The sequence below is a fragment of the Opisthocomus hoazin genome, chromosome 6, assembly GCF_030867145.1.
Source record: "Opisthocomus hoazin isolate bOpiHoa1 chromosome 6, bOpiHoa1.hap1, whole genome shotgun sequence".
NCBI classification, from domain to species: Eukaryota; Metazoa; Chordata; class Aves; order Opisthocomiformes; family Opisthocomidae; genus Opisthocomus; species Opisthocomus hoazin.
In genome coordinates this window covers 66,905,509-66,921,051 of record NC_134419.1, presented here as the reverse complement: position 1 = coordinate 66,921,051, position 15,543 = coordinate 66,905,509, and the positions used below count along the sequence as shown (strand labels likewise).

Below are 15,543 nucleotides of genomic sequence, written 5' to 3'. Positions count from 1 at the left end.
GCTCACCAGCAAGAGAACTGGTTTAGCAAATCCAGCTCCCTGCAAACAGCAAAAACACGCACAGAGGCTTCTACGAGAAAAAGAAAAACTGTACAGCTTAAAATCTCCACAGAGTGAGAATAGCCCCAAGACAAAAGCAAGGTGCTAGAATAACTCCACTGTCCTTTCTTGTCTTCATTTGAACCGAGTACAGGAAGGGCCTGAGGCAGAGCTACCATCCAGGAGCACCCGCTCGCTGGTGCAAACTGAACCGAGGAGAGATCCTGCAGAAGTGGACAGCTTGTACAGAGATGTGGGGACCTCACCACAGCAGCAGTTCAATGCCGACCTTAGGTGTGAGAAATTGCTCACTGGATTGATGAATATAGGCACAGACAGAAGGTAATTTGGGGGTGCTCTCTGGTTCCATGTCTCCTTTCATTGACACCACTGGACTATGGAGTCTGACAAATGAGATCAAGCCACCAGGACTTCTACTCATAATTTTGCCCCTAAATAAAGGCCAGTATTAGCTACATCATAAGGAAACACATTCCCTCCCCCACCAAAACTCCAAAGTAAGTTGTGCATCACTCTTAAGTGGAAGAATGGAGTCTCACATAGGCGAGAATCAAACAATACACGATGCCAAAAGCTGAATAATTCAGCTTTGTATTATTACATACCTTAAGGGTGATGGTATTTATTCCTTGAAAGCCCAGTCTCTCCCAGGTTCTGAAAGTAAAGTCCCAGACCTGCCTACCTGCTTTCACAGAAAATGGCAAATTTCAGAAAAAAACCCAGAAGATATCAAGGGTGCAACATCAGCGTGAACCCAAGAAAGCCTCAGTCTTTTCCCTAGACTATGTTTTTCATCCATTTTGCCTTACAGCACAGTACAAATTACAGAGCTAAAGAAAGTCCTGATTTCAAACATAAAAGCACAGAGTAACAAGGCCGTGGTCTGAAGGATCACTGCTTTGCCTTTTTCATACTTGGACAATCCTTGCTCTGTTCTGCACAGAGAGGGAAACTGTCCACCCTGCTCAGACCACATCCTCCCGGATAGATGAGCACCCAACATATCCAAGTGGCTTCCCCCAACACACTTCCTGAATTTTTAGTTATTTAAAAAGAACAATAGCAAACAAAAGCTCAATTATGCATGCTGAACTCTCAATCGTCTGGAAAAGACCTTCCTTCATTCACTGCTGTAGCTTTTTTATTGCTGCCAGCTACACTGCAGTGCTCCAGGGCAAGTCACAAAATTCTCCATTCGTTTGAGACAGGAATAGTTCAGCTTAGAGAAGGAGCCATTGTCTATGTGACCAGATACATGTACCTGATGTCAGCATTGGCTTTGGGAAAAAGGAAACCAAGTTAAGAGAGAAGAAGAGGGAGAACTCCCTTGTAATATAAACACACCCACATCCACAAGTTTTAGCTTAGTAGCTCAGGCAAGAACTCATTAGCAGGGGTACTGCAACAGAACATAAAAACTGCAACCACATCTGGGACTCTGTCATACTGGAAGCAGTACAGAGATTGTCACTGCCAAAAACTATTTTCATGCTAAGCACGCAATACGAAGGGTAGAAAGAGAAATGAATAATTTGCAGCCACCAAACCAGGACTGTCTTAACAGAGCTGGAGGGCAACTGCAGCTTTATATTGCGTGCACAGCAGGAGCAGCAGGTATCAGACACAGTGCACACTACTTGAGGGCCTAGTCCCATGTACCCATGCTTAAAGAGCTTCATATTAGCACGGCACGTGAACCAGCATGTCAGGGTAAGAATAAGCATCACACATCACAGTCTTCATCTCACCCTGCTTTCCACTAGCCCGTGTGTCTGATATCAGACCACACAGAACAAGAGTTGAACTTTTTCCTCTGACCAGAAAGAGATATAAATTCCCATGCATTCAAACACAACCCCCTACTCTTTAATACTAAGCTCTTGTATACTGGTTTCTGAGTCAGCTTCAGTAGTCAGGAAGATTTGTTGTGGGAGGATCACACTTTGCAGGTTGACCTCTCTGACTGTGACTCCTGGAGCAAAATCAGAGCAATCAGGCAAACTAAGGAGCATACACTGTAAAGGCAGGGGACATGAGGAGCTTTGCACCTCCATGTCAGGTCTACATCTGCAGCTCCCAGTGCCTGTGGTAGCAGGGCAGGCACGTTCTAGCAGCATTAGAGTGGGGATGCTGGGAAAAGTGGTTTTCCACCATAGCAACTGCTTCTATAACAGCATTGTCAGAAACTGTGTCTTAGGCGGATATTACACTTCCCCAGGAAGGAGACAGAGGGAATATAACAGGAATCAAATAAGCCTCCTCACATGTTCAAAGGCAGAGAATTGCAACCTATAGCTCTGATACAAAATGGCAACTCCAAGCTGCCTTCCCTTCCCAAATGTTAGCAGTCATCTGCTATAAGCATGCACCGCTGTGGCATCAGGCAGCAGCAAAGGCTGGAGAGGGGGTGGATCTAAGAAGAAAGCAGAGATGCTAGAACCAGGACTTACATCATTTCCCCCACTTTCCTGAGGTCAAGGACCAGCATTATAGTCTCCTGGGAAGTCCAAAGGGGGGTAATGAATAATAGATTTATTCTATTAATAATAATATGCATTAATTTTACTGTTAGATTCACTGATAATTGCTTGTCCTACAGTTTAAAATGGGTTGTGGATCAAGCCGAGGGTAAGTGCATACAATTTCATCTGCACCAGCCTGCCTGCTGCAGCCAGAGACACCCTCCAGCTGTGAAGCCCCCATGCTACAGGCATGTCTCAATCACAGCTGCCACAAAACCGCAGCCTGCCAGCCAAAGCTGCAAGCAAGACAGAAGGCAGGAGGCTCTACAAGGACCATTTTCCTTTCCTCGTCTCAGAGACTGCTTGGATTTCAGGCTCTACCATGGTTTTCCATCTTCCAGAGCAGGTTCCCCTAGCTAGAACTCAGGGCTCCCTGAACTTCAGGATTCTTGGTGACTCACAGCGTACTACTCAGAGAAGACAGATTGCCACTTTTTCTCCTTTTTATGTGAAATTTTAGTAAAAAATAAAGCTGATTTGGGAAAAATGTATTTTCAAAATTTTAAATAAAATGTATATCTTCACTTCAAATTTGTAACCATTGGCAGTTTGTTTTTCCCATAAAGAAGATCCAAAACTAAGCTATTGTCATGGTTTAACCCAGCAGCAGGCAACTAAGCATCAGACAGCCGCTCGCTCACTCCTCCCCTTCTTCCCCAGCAGGATGGGGAGGAAAAATGGACAAAAGGTAAAACTTGTGGGCTGAGATAAAGACAGCTTAATAAGACAGCAAAGGAAATACTACTAATAATAATAATGATGATGAATATGCAATACAAACCATATGCAATACAATTTTCTCAGCACCCAATCACTGATTCACAGCCAACCCCCAAGCAGTAATCATGGAATCCAAAACATGCAAATTTTGCAGATTTCACAATTTTTGCAGAACTCTTGGAAAAAAAACAAACCAAACTCACAGAAAAGTTCAATTTCCCCCCAAAAAAGAATATGGAATAAAATCATGGAAAAGAGGATTCCTGACCCCCGGCCAACACCTATTACTAAACTGTGCATGACATCTATGGTATGGAATATTTTCACGGGCCAGCTTGGACTAGCTGGTTGGCTGTGCTCCCTCCCAGCTCCTGCACACCTGCTCATTAGCTGAACGTGGGAGATTGGAAGAAGTCCTTGATTTCTTAGCAACAACTGAAAACATCAGTTTTACCAGCATCTTTCTAGTACTAAATCTAAAACACAGCAGGTACTGGGAGGAAAATTAACTCTATCCCAGCCAAAACCAGGAGAGCTATGTGTGTTTAAAAAGAGCAATAATTTTACAAGTTTTTCTGATTGCTTCCATTTTGTCCCACTTCTTGCAGTCTGTTCCTTTTTGCACAAAGCACAGGGGGGAAAGCATGAAAGTGTCTCACTCCTCCCACTCCTTTCAGAAGGTTTAAAACCCACATTTTTTCAGAAGATGAGAACTTACTTAAAAGCTTTTATGAAAAACAGTATTTTAGTTACATTTTTTTAAAGCAACTAAAAATTTCAGAAGCAAATTTGAAGAAAACAACTATTCAGTAAATTTTCCCTCAGAGAATTTTGACCAGCAGCCACTGCAGTCTGACAGTCAAGATGCTGTGTAGACATGAACCTATCTTAAATGAACTAAAAAGCACCTGAATTCCTCCCCCAGACGTGTCTTTACTACTGTGCTGTAAGCAGTTTGAAGCTCAAGAAGTTTGGTGTTGAGGCAATTTGACAACACGCATACACATCTTAAAAAGTTTTTTGAATCTACAAGGCGTAGTAGGGGCTACATGTTATTACACTGCAATGTCAATCTTCCTCAGCACTTGTCAGGAAAGCTTTTTTTGCTTTTTGTTTTGCACTCTGAGAAATGACTCATTGCCTTGTTACTGGCTTCCTTGCAATAAAGGCCTTGTCTTTAGGAACAAGTGATACACAGTGAGGTGCTGGCAGATAATGGTGGTAAGATTGTATTTAACTGCTTGAGTTCTGAGATGGACTTTTACATCTGCATGGAGCAAGATTTTTGATTAAAATGCCTTGTGATTGGTGATAACATGCAAAATTACAGCTAGATCTCCTGGGTGATTTCCAGCAACCAGAGTGGCTACGTGCAGAGGTCATCTGCTTTCCAAATCTTGCACTTAAATATTTCAAGTTCTGCCCTGTCTCACATTAGGCAGTGAAGCGTTCTATTACATGCTGAGGTCAGGCACGTTCACCATTCGTTCTCAATCTTTACTTTCACCTCAGACCTCCGGTAAGTAGCCTTCTCTCTTTTTACCTTAGCCTATTTGAAGAAGGGAATGCAGCCAAGACATGCACACATCCCTTGTCTCCTAAGGACTCAGCCTTGTATCCTAGGAAACATGCAAGCACTCAACCCCTACTTAGATCCATGGGAGTGTGGCACCTGCTTAGGTTGACATCCAAGGCCTCACTCCATCTTCAAAGCCTTCATTGCTAAGCACACGTGGTATGCCCAGGGTTTTTACACCTTTTCTCTCTGACTAGACCTATTTAGAGCAGACTGTAAACTCCTGCAGTCACAGAGCCTGCTAGGTGCATCCGAAATCATAGCGTATGCGCTTACCAGTGCCCCACAGTTACAGAACGTGTTGAAGTCTTATGTGCATGGCAGGACATAGTGAATAAATTGTAGTTCAGTGGCAGCCATTCTATATACAAAGCCATTTCTATTCTGCACATATCAAGAATTCTACCACCAGTGTCTGTTGGATGCTTCCACCTCCCTCATATGAGTTTTGCTACAAGCTAACTGTAGTCATTCTGGCGAAAAAAAGCCCTACTCAGTTTTCCCAGCACAAGGGACAGACATAGAAGAGTGACATATTTGCTGCCACCTATAGTTTCACTGAAAGACTCTGTTGGGCAACATACACTAAGTAAACAACCACAACATACAAAGATGACAGTAAATATCAGTTTTCATCAGTTAACCTCAAAGCATGTTTCAAACAAAAACATTGTTCAGAATATCAGCTCAATTTTGTAAAGGGGAACAGGGGGCGAGAAGCTTTTTACAAGGTCACCCATCAGGCTGGTGGGAAACCTGGGCAAAAAAATCAGAAACATCCCCAATCTTCCCAGTGTCCATCCAGTGATCAAGCTGCTAGATTGCAACCTTTCACATACACAGGAAGGCAGAGAAGGTAGATTCGTTCCACTGTGAAATTCTGCACAGCGTATTAGTGTAGACACGTCCGAGGATCTCTCCTGGTCTTTTCTTTGAGTGCCCCCTCAGTATGGTAGCGTTCATCAGGAAGGACCAGGACCACAAAGGCTGCAAATAGAGATGTGCCAGAGGGCATAACCTAGAGCAAAATGGGACAGAAGTGAGCTAGGGATACTGCCATCTTGGGGGCTCTTCCAGAAAGAGCCATGGAATTTGAAGATTCAGAGAACAGATGTGATGCAGTCATGTAGTGGAGAGGCTGAGATAACTGCCATCACTAGGGGCATAGTGGAGAGATGTGTTGTCCCCATGAATAGCTGTGTTAAGTATGGAGTGTAGAAGCATATGGTAGGACTCCACCAAAACCAGAGTTCTCCTGTAGTATGAGCAATCATTTCTTGTCCCACTGATGGGGCTACTGGTAATCAATGTTGTTTTTGGCTTGGATCCAGAGTTGTCCTGGATTGTTCTTCATTTTGAGGAACCTCATCCTCTGCAGATGGACTTGAATTGCAGCCCTGGGGCAGCACAATATACCACACTATGAGTCTCCTCCTGAAAGCAAATGACACCTTGAGTGGAGCAAGAGGGTAGCTGAAAGAGGCTTTCTTCTCTGTTGAGCATCTTTTCTTCCATCGACGCCAAGCCAACAGTATGGCTTTCACCTACATGAGCTGCTAGCGAAGTCCCAAGCTTCCCAATCACTGCCAATTTCCCATCTGGCATTTATCATGGATGCTGTGATCAATGTATCCAGGTAGGAACTCTTTCATGGGCAAGTCACTCTTTGTGAGTGACAAACACATAGATAAATCAAGAGGATGAGCAGTCTACAGATTAAAGCAGCTAAGTTAGTGACGTTGCAACTCCCAACTTTTCTTTGCAGGTCCAATCTACAAATGATTCTGTTGAGTCTGATGGGCATTTACAAAGTTACAGCTATTTAATTTCTGAATCTACTTGCCAAGGGGAGGGAAAGGGACAGGAGTCTTGTATGGTGGCTACAAAAACTAGTTTTCATATGTAGATTTATTGTACCTCAGTTACTCTGTTGCTGCTGCCTGCCTACACGCTTTCACCTTGTGGGAAGTTGGAGGCAGTTTATCCCACAGCGAAAGTGGAGTTGATGTTCTACAAATCTACATCTTACCTAACCTCAGTATGACTTGCTTACACTGAAGGAAGGGGCAGGGGACAGAGTGAGGGAATTACCAGAGCTGCAGCAAATCATTTCTCATCTTTCTCCTTTTAAATAAATTCAAATAATATCCTATGCTATCTCAGGGTTCACAAAAGCATGTTTATCAACCAGCACAGTACTCAGCAGGACTGTGTGCATTATCACAATTTGCAAACCAAGGACAGCATTTCAGCAGCTGTGACAAATTTTGAAGTGAATCTGTCCTACCAGAAAAATGAAATTATATACACTGCAACCACAACTCCCCATCTTAGGCTCCTAGAACCTGTATTGATCTACATATAATATTCCTTCTCTGTCCTCCCATGCTTGCTTGAGCAATGAGACAGTTGTCAAGGTTTTAAAGCAATTCTGCTGCACTGCTGCCAGGACGCCTGCAGGGAAACTCAGTACACCTCGCTGTGTGCTCATTCTATTGGACAGCTCATGTCTCTCCTCAAATATTTATCTCCATCGCTACCTCTTTTAGAACACAGAAGGTTTCTTTTGTTGTACTGAGTTTGACATTTTGTAGGAAATGGTCACTGGATCCCACATAAGTATGAGGCTTTATCCTTCTTCCATAACTAGGCTATTTTATTTAGGTGCAAAATATTCCAGCCTCCCATAAAATTCTGCCGGGTCAGTGCGCATTTCTCTTCCAAACAACCATATTTCTCCATCTTACCTGGAGAAATGAAAAGCAGGAGTAAAGTTACCAGGGCCAAAGAACTCAGGAACTTGACTCCATATCAGATTTGGTAACTACTTTTTAAACTGAAGGTGAAAGGTCCACCTGGATCATGCATCCCCAGAGTGGAGAGAAAGGCTCATAGGGAAGGGTTCTGGATACAGCTGGATGAACAGGTACTTCAAGAAGGACACAAGAAGCAACGGTGAGCCCCAGGATTGGGTAGTACAGAAACTCAAACCAAGAACTGCCCAAAGTCAGACTGGATTATATTTGGCAAAAGAAATGTAAACCAAGGACTTCACAGAAAGGGTTTTTCCATGTTTTAAAGGAAAGCAAGAAAGGAAGAAATGGGTCCGCAACAAATGTGAGGTGAAGATTTACGGTGATTAAGGTAGGACCTCACAACAGAATTAGTCTGCCTCAGTTATTCTTAAAGATGATAATAATGAAAAATAGGGTCAAAACAACATTTGGAAACATACACACAAGAGGTAAGATTATCAGTTCCATGGAAAAGAAGTAAAACTCCACCTGTTCTGCTTCTGCCAGTCAGAGAGATCAGGCAATCCACATATGAATCCACAAACTTAGCTTCAAGTGCTTCTAGTTGGTTTCTTGATAATCTAACTGCTAGAAGAACGTTAAAGGAATTGCATCTATGTAGCTACAGGCCAGTTATTTTGGCCTCATCCAAACATGGGATTTTACAATCTTTTCTGAGAGAGAGAAAAAAAAAATTCAAGACAGAGATAATGGAAGGTGGACTTCCCAAAGCTAGATCTAGAATATTACAATAACTGTGTTTCATAAGGTAACCACTTCCTCTGCAGAGCAACTGGAGTAAGTTTTATCTACCTGGACTCCAAGTAAAGCAGCTGCTGTGGTGCTAAATTGGAAGTTATTAGTCAAGATGGAAAAAGTGAGTTAGGTGAGGAACTACAAGAACTGCTGACAGGAGAAACAGCAATAGGTGGTACTGAACAGGGAAATATGAAGGAAGGAAGGAATTTACTAGTAGCTTTCCATAAAGACCAGTCTTGCTCTACGTTTCCTTGTATGAAATTACATTCAAAAAGTGATGGAAATTGGCCATGGAGGAATCATCACAAGGAAACCAAAAGATCACAGTCAAGGCAAGCAGTTAAAGACTAATAAGAGTTGTGGCTTTTAGCCAGGAGCTAATGAAAAGACAGAGCATGTTGTAGTAGTTGCCTAACAGATGACACCAACAAAATTCAGGAATGTGAAAAAAAAAAAGTCATTGTAACATGAGGTGCTTTCTTTCCAGTAAGAGAGAAAGCTGTTAGACCATTACAAGAACTCTCCCCTGGGATAAAGCAGATAGCTCCTGTCACCTATGCTCTCAAAAATCTACTAAAATCAGAAGTGGTATGAAATAGGGTTAATAGTATGGTCAGAAAGAGAAAACTCTATCCCAAAAGGGGAACCTAGTTTAGAAAAACAAAATGGAAATGGAATCTCATTGTTCTCCATACAAATCTTAGGTGAGACTAAGGAAGAGCTAGCATGCGTTGACATTTAAGTTGGGGAATAAAGAAAGATTTCTAATCACAGGTGTTGGACTATGGAACAACTCTTTGGTAGCAGTGATCCCTAGCTTGTTTTAACCTGAGTTTAATCAGTTAGTGAAACAGTTAATGCCTTTGACAGCATAGACCCAGACTTCTTGACACACAAGATTCATTCCACACGTTTGCTTTCATGTTTCCGGACTCCTAAACACTAACTGAATCCATGTTTCCACCTGCTGGCTTGAAACATTTGTTCAATAACAATATTCTTCAAACATTTATCATTGTCATCTGTTCATAAAGTACTGAATATGGCATTACAGCTCTACCAAAGAAAAAAAATGTTTACACACTTCCCATCTGAACAGAATGCTCTTTCATCCTTTTATATAAGTTGCCTTCTCCCAAAAAGAATCTCAAAAGGCTTAAATGCCACACACTGCTTTACTGTAAAAAAACCTTTACCAATTATAGCATGCAGCTCCTCTAGGGTGAAAAGCGTCAGCTATTTTAACAGCACACAATAGACATGCGTAACAGACGAGCACATCCTACTGAACATGTAGAGGAGATTTTCTGGTAGACAGGCTGGGACCACACTAAACTTGGACTCTGGCCAGGACTTCATGTCTAACACCAACAAATGATCCCATAATGTCTCTGAAGCATCAGGGAACTTTGTTTTAGGCTGCATCCAAATGAGGCTCGCTAGTGTCCCAGACAGCAGGACGGCACATAAATGTTCCTTAAAACAAAAATCTGATAAATGAGCATTAGGACCTAGGACTACTGTGAGGTAGGATAAAGATATTGTTTCCCAGTTTACAGAGAAACCAAGGCTCACTCTGTCTGAGTAACTTCCCCACAGTTGCAAAGGAAGCCTGTGATGGACTGAACCACCGTTTATACGCCAGTGCTTCCTCTTTTAGCTGTTCACAAAGCTGTCCATTGCTGTGAAGAATAAAAATGGGGTTTATCCATGGGAGTGAAAAACTCCCATACTTATAAAGTGTCTCTACAGAAAAACCCAGACTAGCTGCTTGGGTTTCAACAACAACTATTTCACTACCTCTAGTATCTGAAGCACTCGAGTAGCCTGTCCTTTCAAAACAAGCTGCCTCCATGCATTAGTTTGCATGTGAACCTTAAGACTCACCTATATACCATCTAAACACAACAGATTTACTTTTAGTCCAGACTGTGCCACCACAAGCAGTGAATGTATTTTGTCGTCCTCAGAATAACCGAAATAAAAATTTTCACTTTCATAGCTTTACCCATCAAAAGAGCCCCAAATGTTTCACAAACACTGATGTATCAGGGGGGGTCCACCAATCAGATCTATTCCTTGACAACAATATATGTAGACTGTGACTGAAATTTCCCCATGGTCTCATGAGAGGAGCACTGTTTTCAAGCTTTTTTTAGAGCTGGGGTAAGAGAGATCCAGGAAATTTACTGAAAAACAAGGAGTTGAATTTAGATTACTCAAGTTATATGCAAAACCTCTAACTATTGGACCAGCCTTCCATTCACTGCAAAATAAAAGAATAGAATAGATAACAATGTGCTCAGGTGACTGTTAATATTCTCTACATTGCATATTTCTTTAACTAAAATGTTCATATTTTTGGAAACACTGATATTCCCCAGTGTCCTTTCATAGCCCATCACCTCCTCTCCCCTCTATGCCACTTCCAAATTTCACTGCATTTGAAAATGTCGTTGTTCACTGGGTGACACATCCCAGCCATGTGGGGTGGCAGCTGAGTCATCTCCCTGCTGTGAATGAGGTATGATAGTGACAAGCAACTTACAACTGCACAATCCTTTTTTGGGCACATTGTGTTGGAGGCTGCTCACCCCGTTCTATACAAAGGGATGGGTGGGAGGAACACATTGGGGTGGAAGAACTCCACACACATAAAGGAGAATGGAGACATTAGAGGTGGCCCTAGCAATCAAAATACATCTTCAAGCACAGTCAAAAACTAAAGGGCACCTAAAGAATCAGGAACAAAGACTAAAAACCCAGGAATGAGTCAGACATTCATTTGGGTTGACATTCTGCTGATATCTACTCTAGGCACTGAATTAAGGTGCTCTACATCTCTTGAAGCATCTATGTCTCTCCAGAGAGTCTGTGGAGATACCAGGATGTAGCATCACATCTTTGGCATTGATGTCAGCTTAAAATGTTCTCATCTTCCCCTACCAATTCTACCTCTTCCAGCTCTTAAGGAGGTTCACCTTCTTCTGAGGTATGCTAATAAGGCTGTTCATAGGGCTTTCCTGGACACTGAACAAGTAAATTATCCTAAGTAAAAATGTGCCTTTTGTGTGGGGGAAAAAGGGCCAGAAATCCCACCAGCCAACTTCACTGTTCGAGACAACAGACCAGTACCTCAGATCCAGTTTCACAGGTCGCCTACAATTCCCAAAGAAATTTCTGTTTGACTATGTCGTCATACCCATATCAGAGAATGTTTTACAAAGCCAGTGATCATAGTGTATCCAGGATCATTACTGCTGCCTAAAGAGCAATGGACATGTACTGATGAATCAGACTGTTCAGTCTAAGCTGGGATTTGATGGGTACATGGGAAAGAAGATCTTCCAGACAGGTGATAACAGGTTGTTCCCAAGTACGCTACTTACACATGACATGCATGATCTTGCTTTGAGTCCTTGAAGCCCTAAGCCTTGTGTGCTGCTGTGCACGATGGAACCTGAACCTGTGGTGCAAGCCCTGGTGCTGAACACCCATCATCAGAACTCATCTCCTGCATTCCTGTCTCACATGACATTCCAGTCCATCTGGAGCAGGGAACCTTGCCATGCATCTCTAGTCATTAGCTCCTCAACCAACTAGCAGAAAACCTCAGTGAGGGAGCATTAAAACTACACTCCAGTAAACCTGGACTTGCAAGAGGGGATTCAAGACATGCAGCCAAAAGCAGACTTGATTTAATCTCCTCAGGAATGAGCGCTTCTACCCAATTGTGTGGCGCTTAGATCGTCATGATATTATTATGCTCTGGCACCTTCCTTGTTCAGGTGTGCTTTGCATTCACATTGCACCCGCACACCACGGGGAAAAAATGTTAAATACGTTCTCCCTTACCTATACTTTCCAGAAAGCTCTTGTAATAAAGGACCTCCATTGCTAGTATGTCTCCATTTGCTGCAGGCCAAAGGCAGAGGCTGGTGAATCTTATTTTGAGAAGCAGAAATATGTTTTCTGCTCAGAGAGTAGCAGTCTGCTTTTAAACCAAAGACGTGGGGCAGTCAACGTAGATATATACTGCAGGAAACTCACTTGATGAAAAGCCACGTCATAACTAGATTTAACATGTACCCACATCATTCCTATAGCTTTACTGTAAATGTGTTCTGTTTGTGCTACACAGGAAGCTGGTAATAACTGCACACGAGGACAGGATTTCACGCGTCTCTGAAAACTACTTGTCAGCTGCCTAAAAGCTCATCAGTGAGTTTGAGGACCTTCCTCTACCCCTCTCCATTGGCTCTGGTCTTCTTTATTAGTAGAAAAATATGGAGCCACCTGTTCCACCAAAAACCAGAAAACTAATGTGATGAGATCCTTCCATCTGAAGGATGGATTTGCTTATGCAAGTTGGATTCAGCAGGATAGCAGATGAGCTGTGTACATCTACTTTGCTCCATAATGCTCAGAATCTGGCAGTCATGTTTCCTAGATTTGAAATGACAGTTTTAGGCATAATATTGTCCAATGTGGTATGTAGTTAACAAAGAAATAAACCCGGAACTTACCACCGAATGGAAAACTTTTTGCACATTTGTTTGTATCTCCTTTCTCAGAATTAGGAAGTATGTAAGAAGGATAATAACAGATAGCATAATGATGTCCTGGAAATTATATTTCCTGAAAACTTCCAGGAAAACTTTGATTTCCTCTCCAGCTTGCACCATGAGAGATGTATTTCCTCCCACCAAATAGTCCACCAAGTTATTGGACCTTCTATCAGCCCAAGTTATGACTATCTAAAAAGAAATAAAGTAAACACAAGCAATGCCAGAGTCTCACTAACGACTAAGGACAGGAGGCTTTCTCTGTTCTGTTAGCATTCACCACTTAATTATAGGCCAGTTAACTATGTCATGATGACCTGAAGACCCTTATCAGAAGAAACTAAATGTCAGTTATTCACCTCTTCTATGGTCTACTTCAAGTCAGCTCAGAATCAATTTCAAATTCTTTTAAAGTAGACCTTGTACACAAATAATTTATCACCCCTTTCTTGCAACTTTGGTTGAGCAGTTCTTACTGCGGAGGCCATACTAAGTATCTGCAATAGGTTTGACCTCACAGGATACATCCCTTGTGTAGTCTTTGTCCAGTTCACCCTCTGGAGGGGACCAGAAGCAAGTATAAGAACAAAAAGGTGAATTCAGTGCATTGAAGAACATTCTCCCTGGAGTAATTGTCTTGGCTGCACAAAAGCAGAGAGAACCTATTTCTGGGACTTCTCTAAGAATCTCAGCTTAACAGCTGACCCTTTCATAAAACCTAGTTACAAAAAAGAGCTGCTCCATCATTCACACATCACTTCCTCACCTTTGGCTGAAGTAACTGGAAAGGGATCAATGACAAAGATAAAACTTGAGAAACTAGACTTTTATTCTCAGAAGGCCCAGGAGTTACATTTTACTTGTGTTTAAAAAGCTTTAAGAAATGTTAAGTATAAGTCAATACAGACAGTGAAAGAAATACAGGTGGACTGCCCCTTGCTCCCAGGAGCAGGCAGACAAGACAAGGGCACAACACTCACACAGCACAAAGAGATCTGCAGCAAAGTTAATGCCTCTCTGAAGTTTGTAGCAGGCTATAGTGCAATTGCGAACCTAGCACATTGTGTGAGCTGCTGTCATCTGGCTAACTGCATGTATCAGTGCATTTGGCACCACTGAAGACAGCATGGTAGTAAGCATCAAAGGAGAAACTGTACCAGCAACCAGCTTCTTGAAAGACAGAGTCACAGTCCTGGACAACTGTCCACACGCAGGTCTTGTGCAAGCAAGTCAGCAGGCACATCAGCAAGCCTGCAGGCTGCATGAGAGGGACATGGTGGATCTCCAGCCTTTCGCCATCCCAGGTAAACCAGAGGACATAGCTCAAGCATATAAGCTTGATAGTGGGCCGTTATTGACAGAAGTAACAATTTTGTTGCCCTGATACAACTGCACAGTTGTAGGCACCCAGATGCTGCCTCCTGGTTAATGAACAGCAACTATAAACTTTCAAACCAAAGGTAAAGAGCAGACAGAAGCCCAGAGAATGCCAAGGAGAATTGCCTTGGCTGCAGGCAATGGGACTGCAATGTATCCTCATTAATCACCCTGTTTTGATGCAGTCCTCATAACACCCCCATTAATGTGAGCATGGACTATGGGGCTGAATCTAGAATGCAGGAGTTTTATTTTAAAGGTGCAGACTGATGCTTACAGAGACCCAAGATGAGAGTTACAGGTCTGGCACTGTTCATCAGGGCCCCTTCCTAGTCTCTCCTTCCAGCTAGAAACAACAGTGTCAGCACAATACAGATCTGCAACAGTGTGCCGCAGCGCCTGAGAAAGTGAGGCTTTCCTGGAACTGCGTAAGGGTGAGCCTGGATGCTGACCTGTGTACAAAACAAGAGCTGCTCTTCCAGGAACCGCACCACTGTCCTACAACACTAAGGGAGCCACTCCAGAGTGACCTGCCTGCTTGGAGACGAATAACAGACATGTGCCTGGTTGCCCTCAACAGCTCTGCACAGTGCTGCCTCCATGCCAAAGCCTTCTGCCTGGGGCTGAAGCAGCTGAAGGTCAAAATGCCCTGCCATGATGCTTAGCAGAGCTGGCTGGCTGCTTCACAAACAGCATCCCTGCACATGTAGGAAAAGACAATGTTAAGCCCTGCAGCACACCTTTGTGGGGAGAAACATTACTGAAGAATCACCAGATTCCCAGCAGCACCTGCTAGAGGACCCAGATTTGTTACATTTCAAACCTCTAACTAATGTCATCCCCAGTCCTCAGGAATCAGGCTTCAGTGTTTACAGCCCTATAGGCACCCCTCTTAAAAGCCTTCTTGATTTTCTACTCTCTTTCTATCACGTACCTAAGCAAACCTGGTAGGTTTATTCTGTAGTCCCTTCCGCACCCTCCCCTCCCTCTTCAAGACAATTTTCCAATGAATTTTTTTCCAGCATGTGCTCCTTCCTGTTTCTCTATCACTGCTGTAAACGGGACTTTTCTTCTTGACATCAAGAGAAGCAAAATAGGGCTTCCCAAGATAGTTTTCTGGCTGATTACACAGAAGTAGTGCAGTAGTCATAAGCAACAGATAAGTAGCT

General features: G+C 42.8%; 1 long non-coding RNA gene across 2 annotated transcripts in view; it reads left to right on the top strand.

Moving 5' to 3' along the window:
• The window catches only part of LOC142361756 (uncharacterized), a 93,981-nt gene that overhangs the window by 22,005 nt on the left and 56,433 nt on the right, over positions 1-15,543 (top strand). The gene's annotated exons all lie outside the window — the stretch shown is intronic.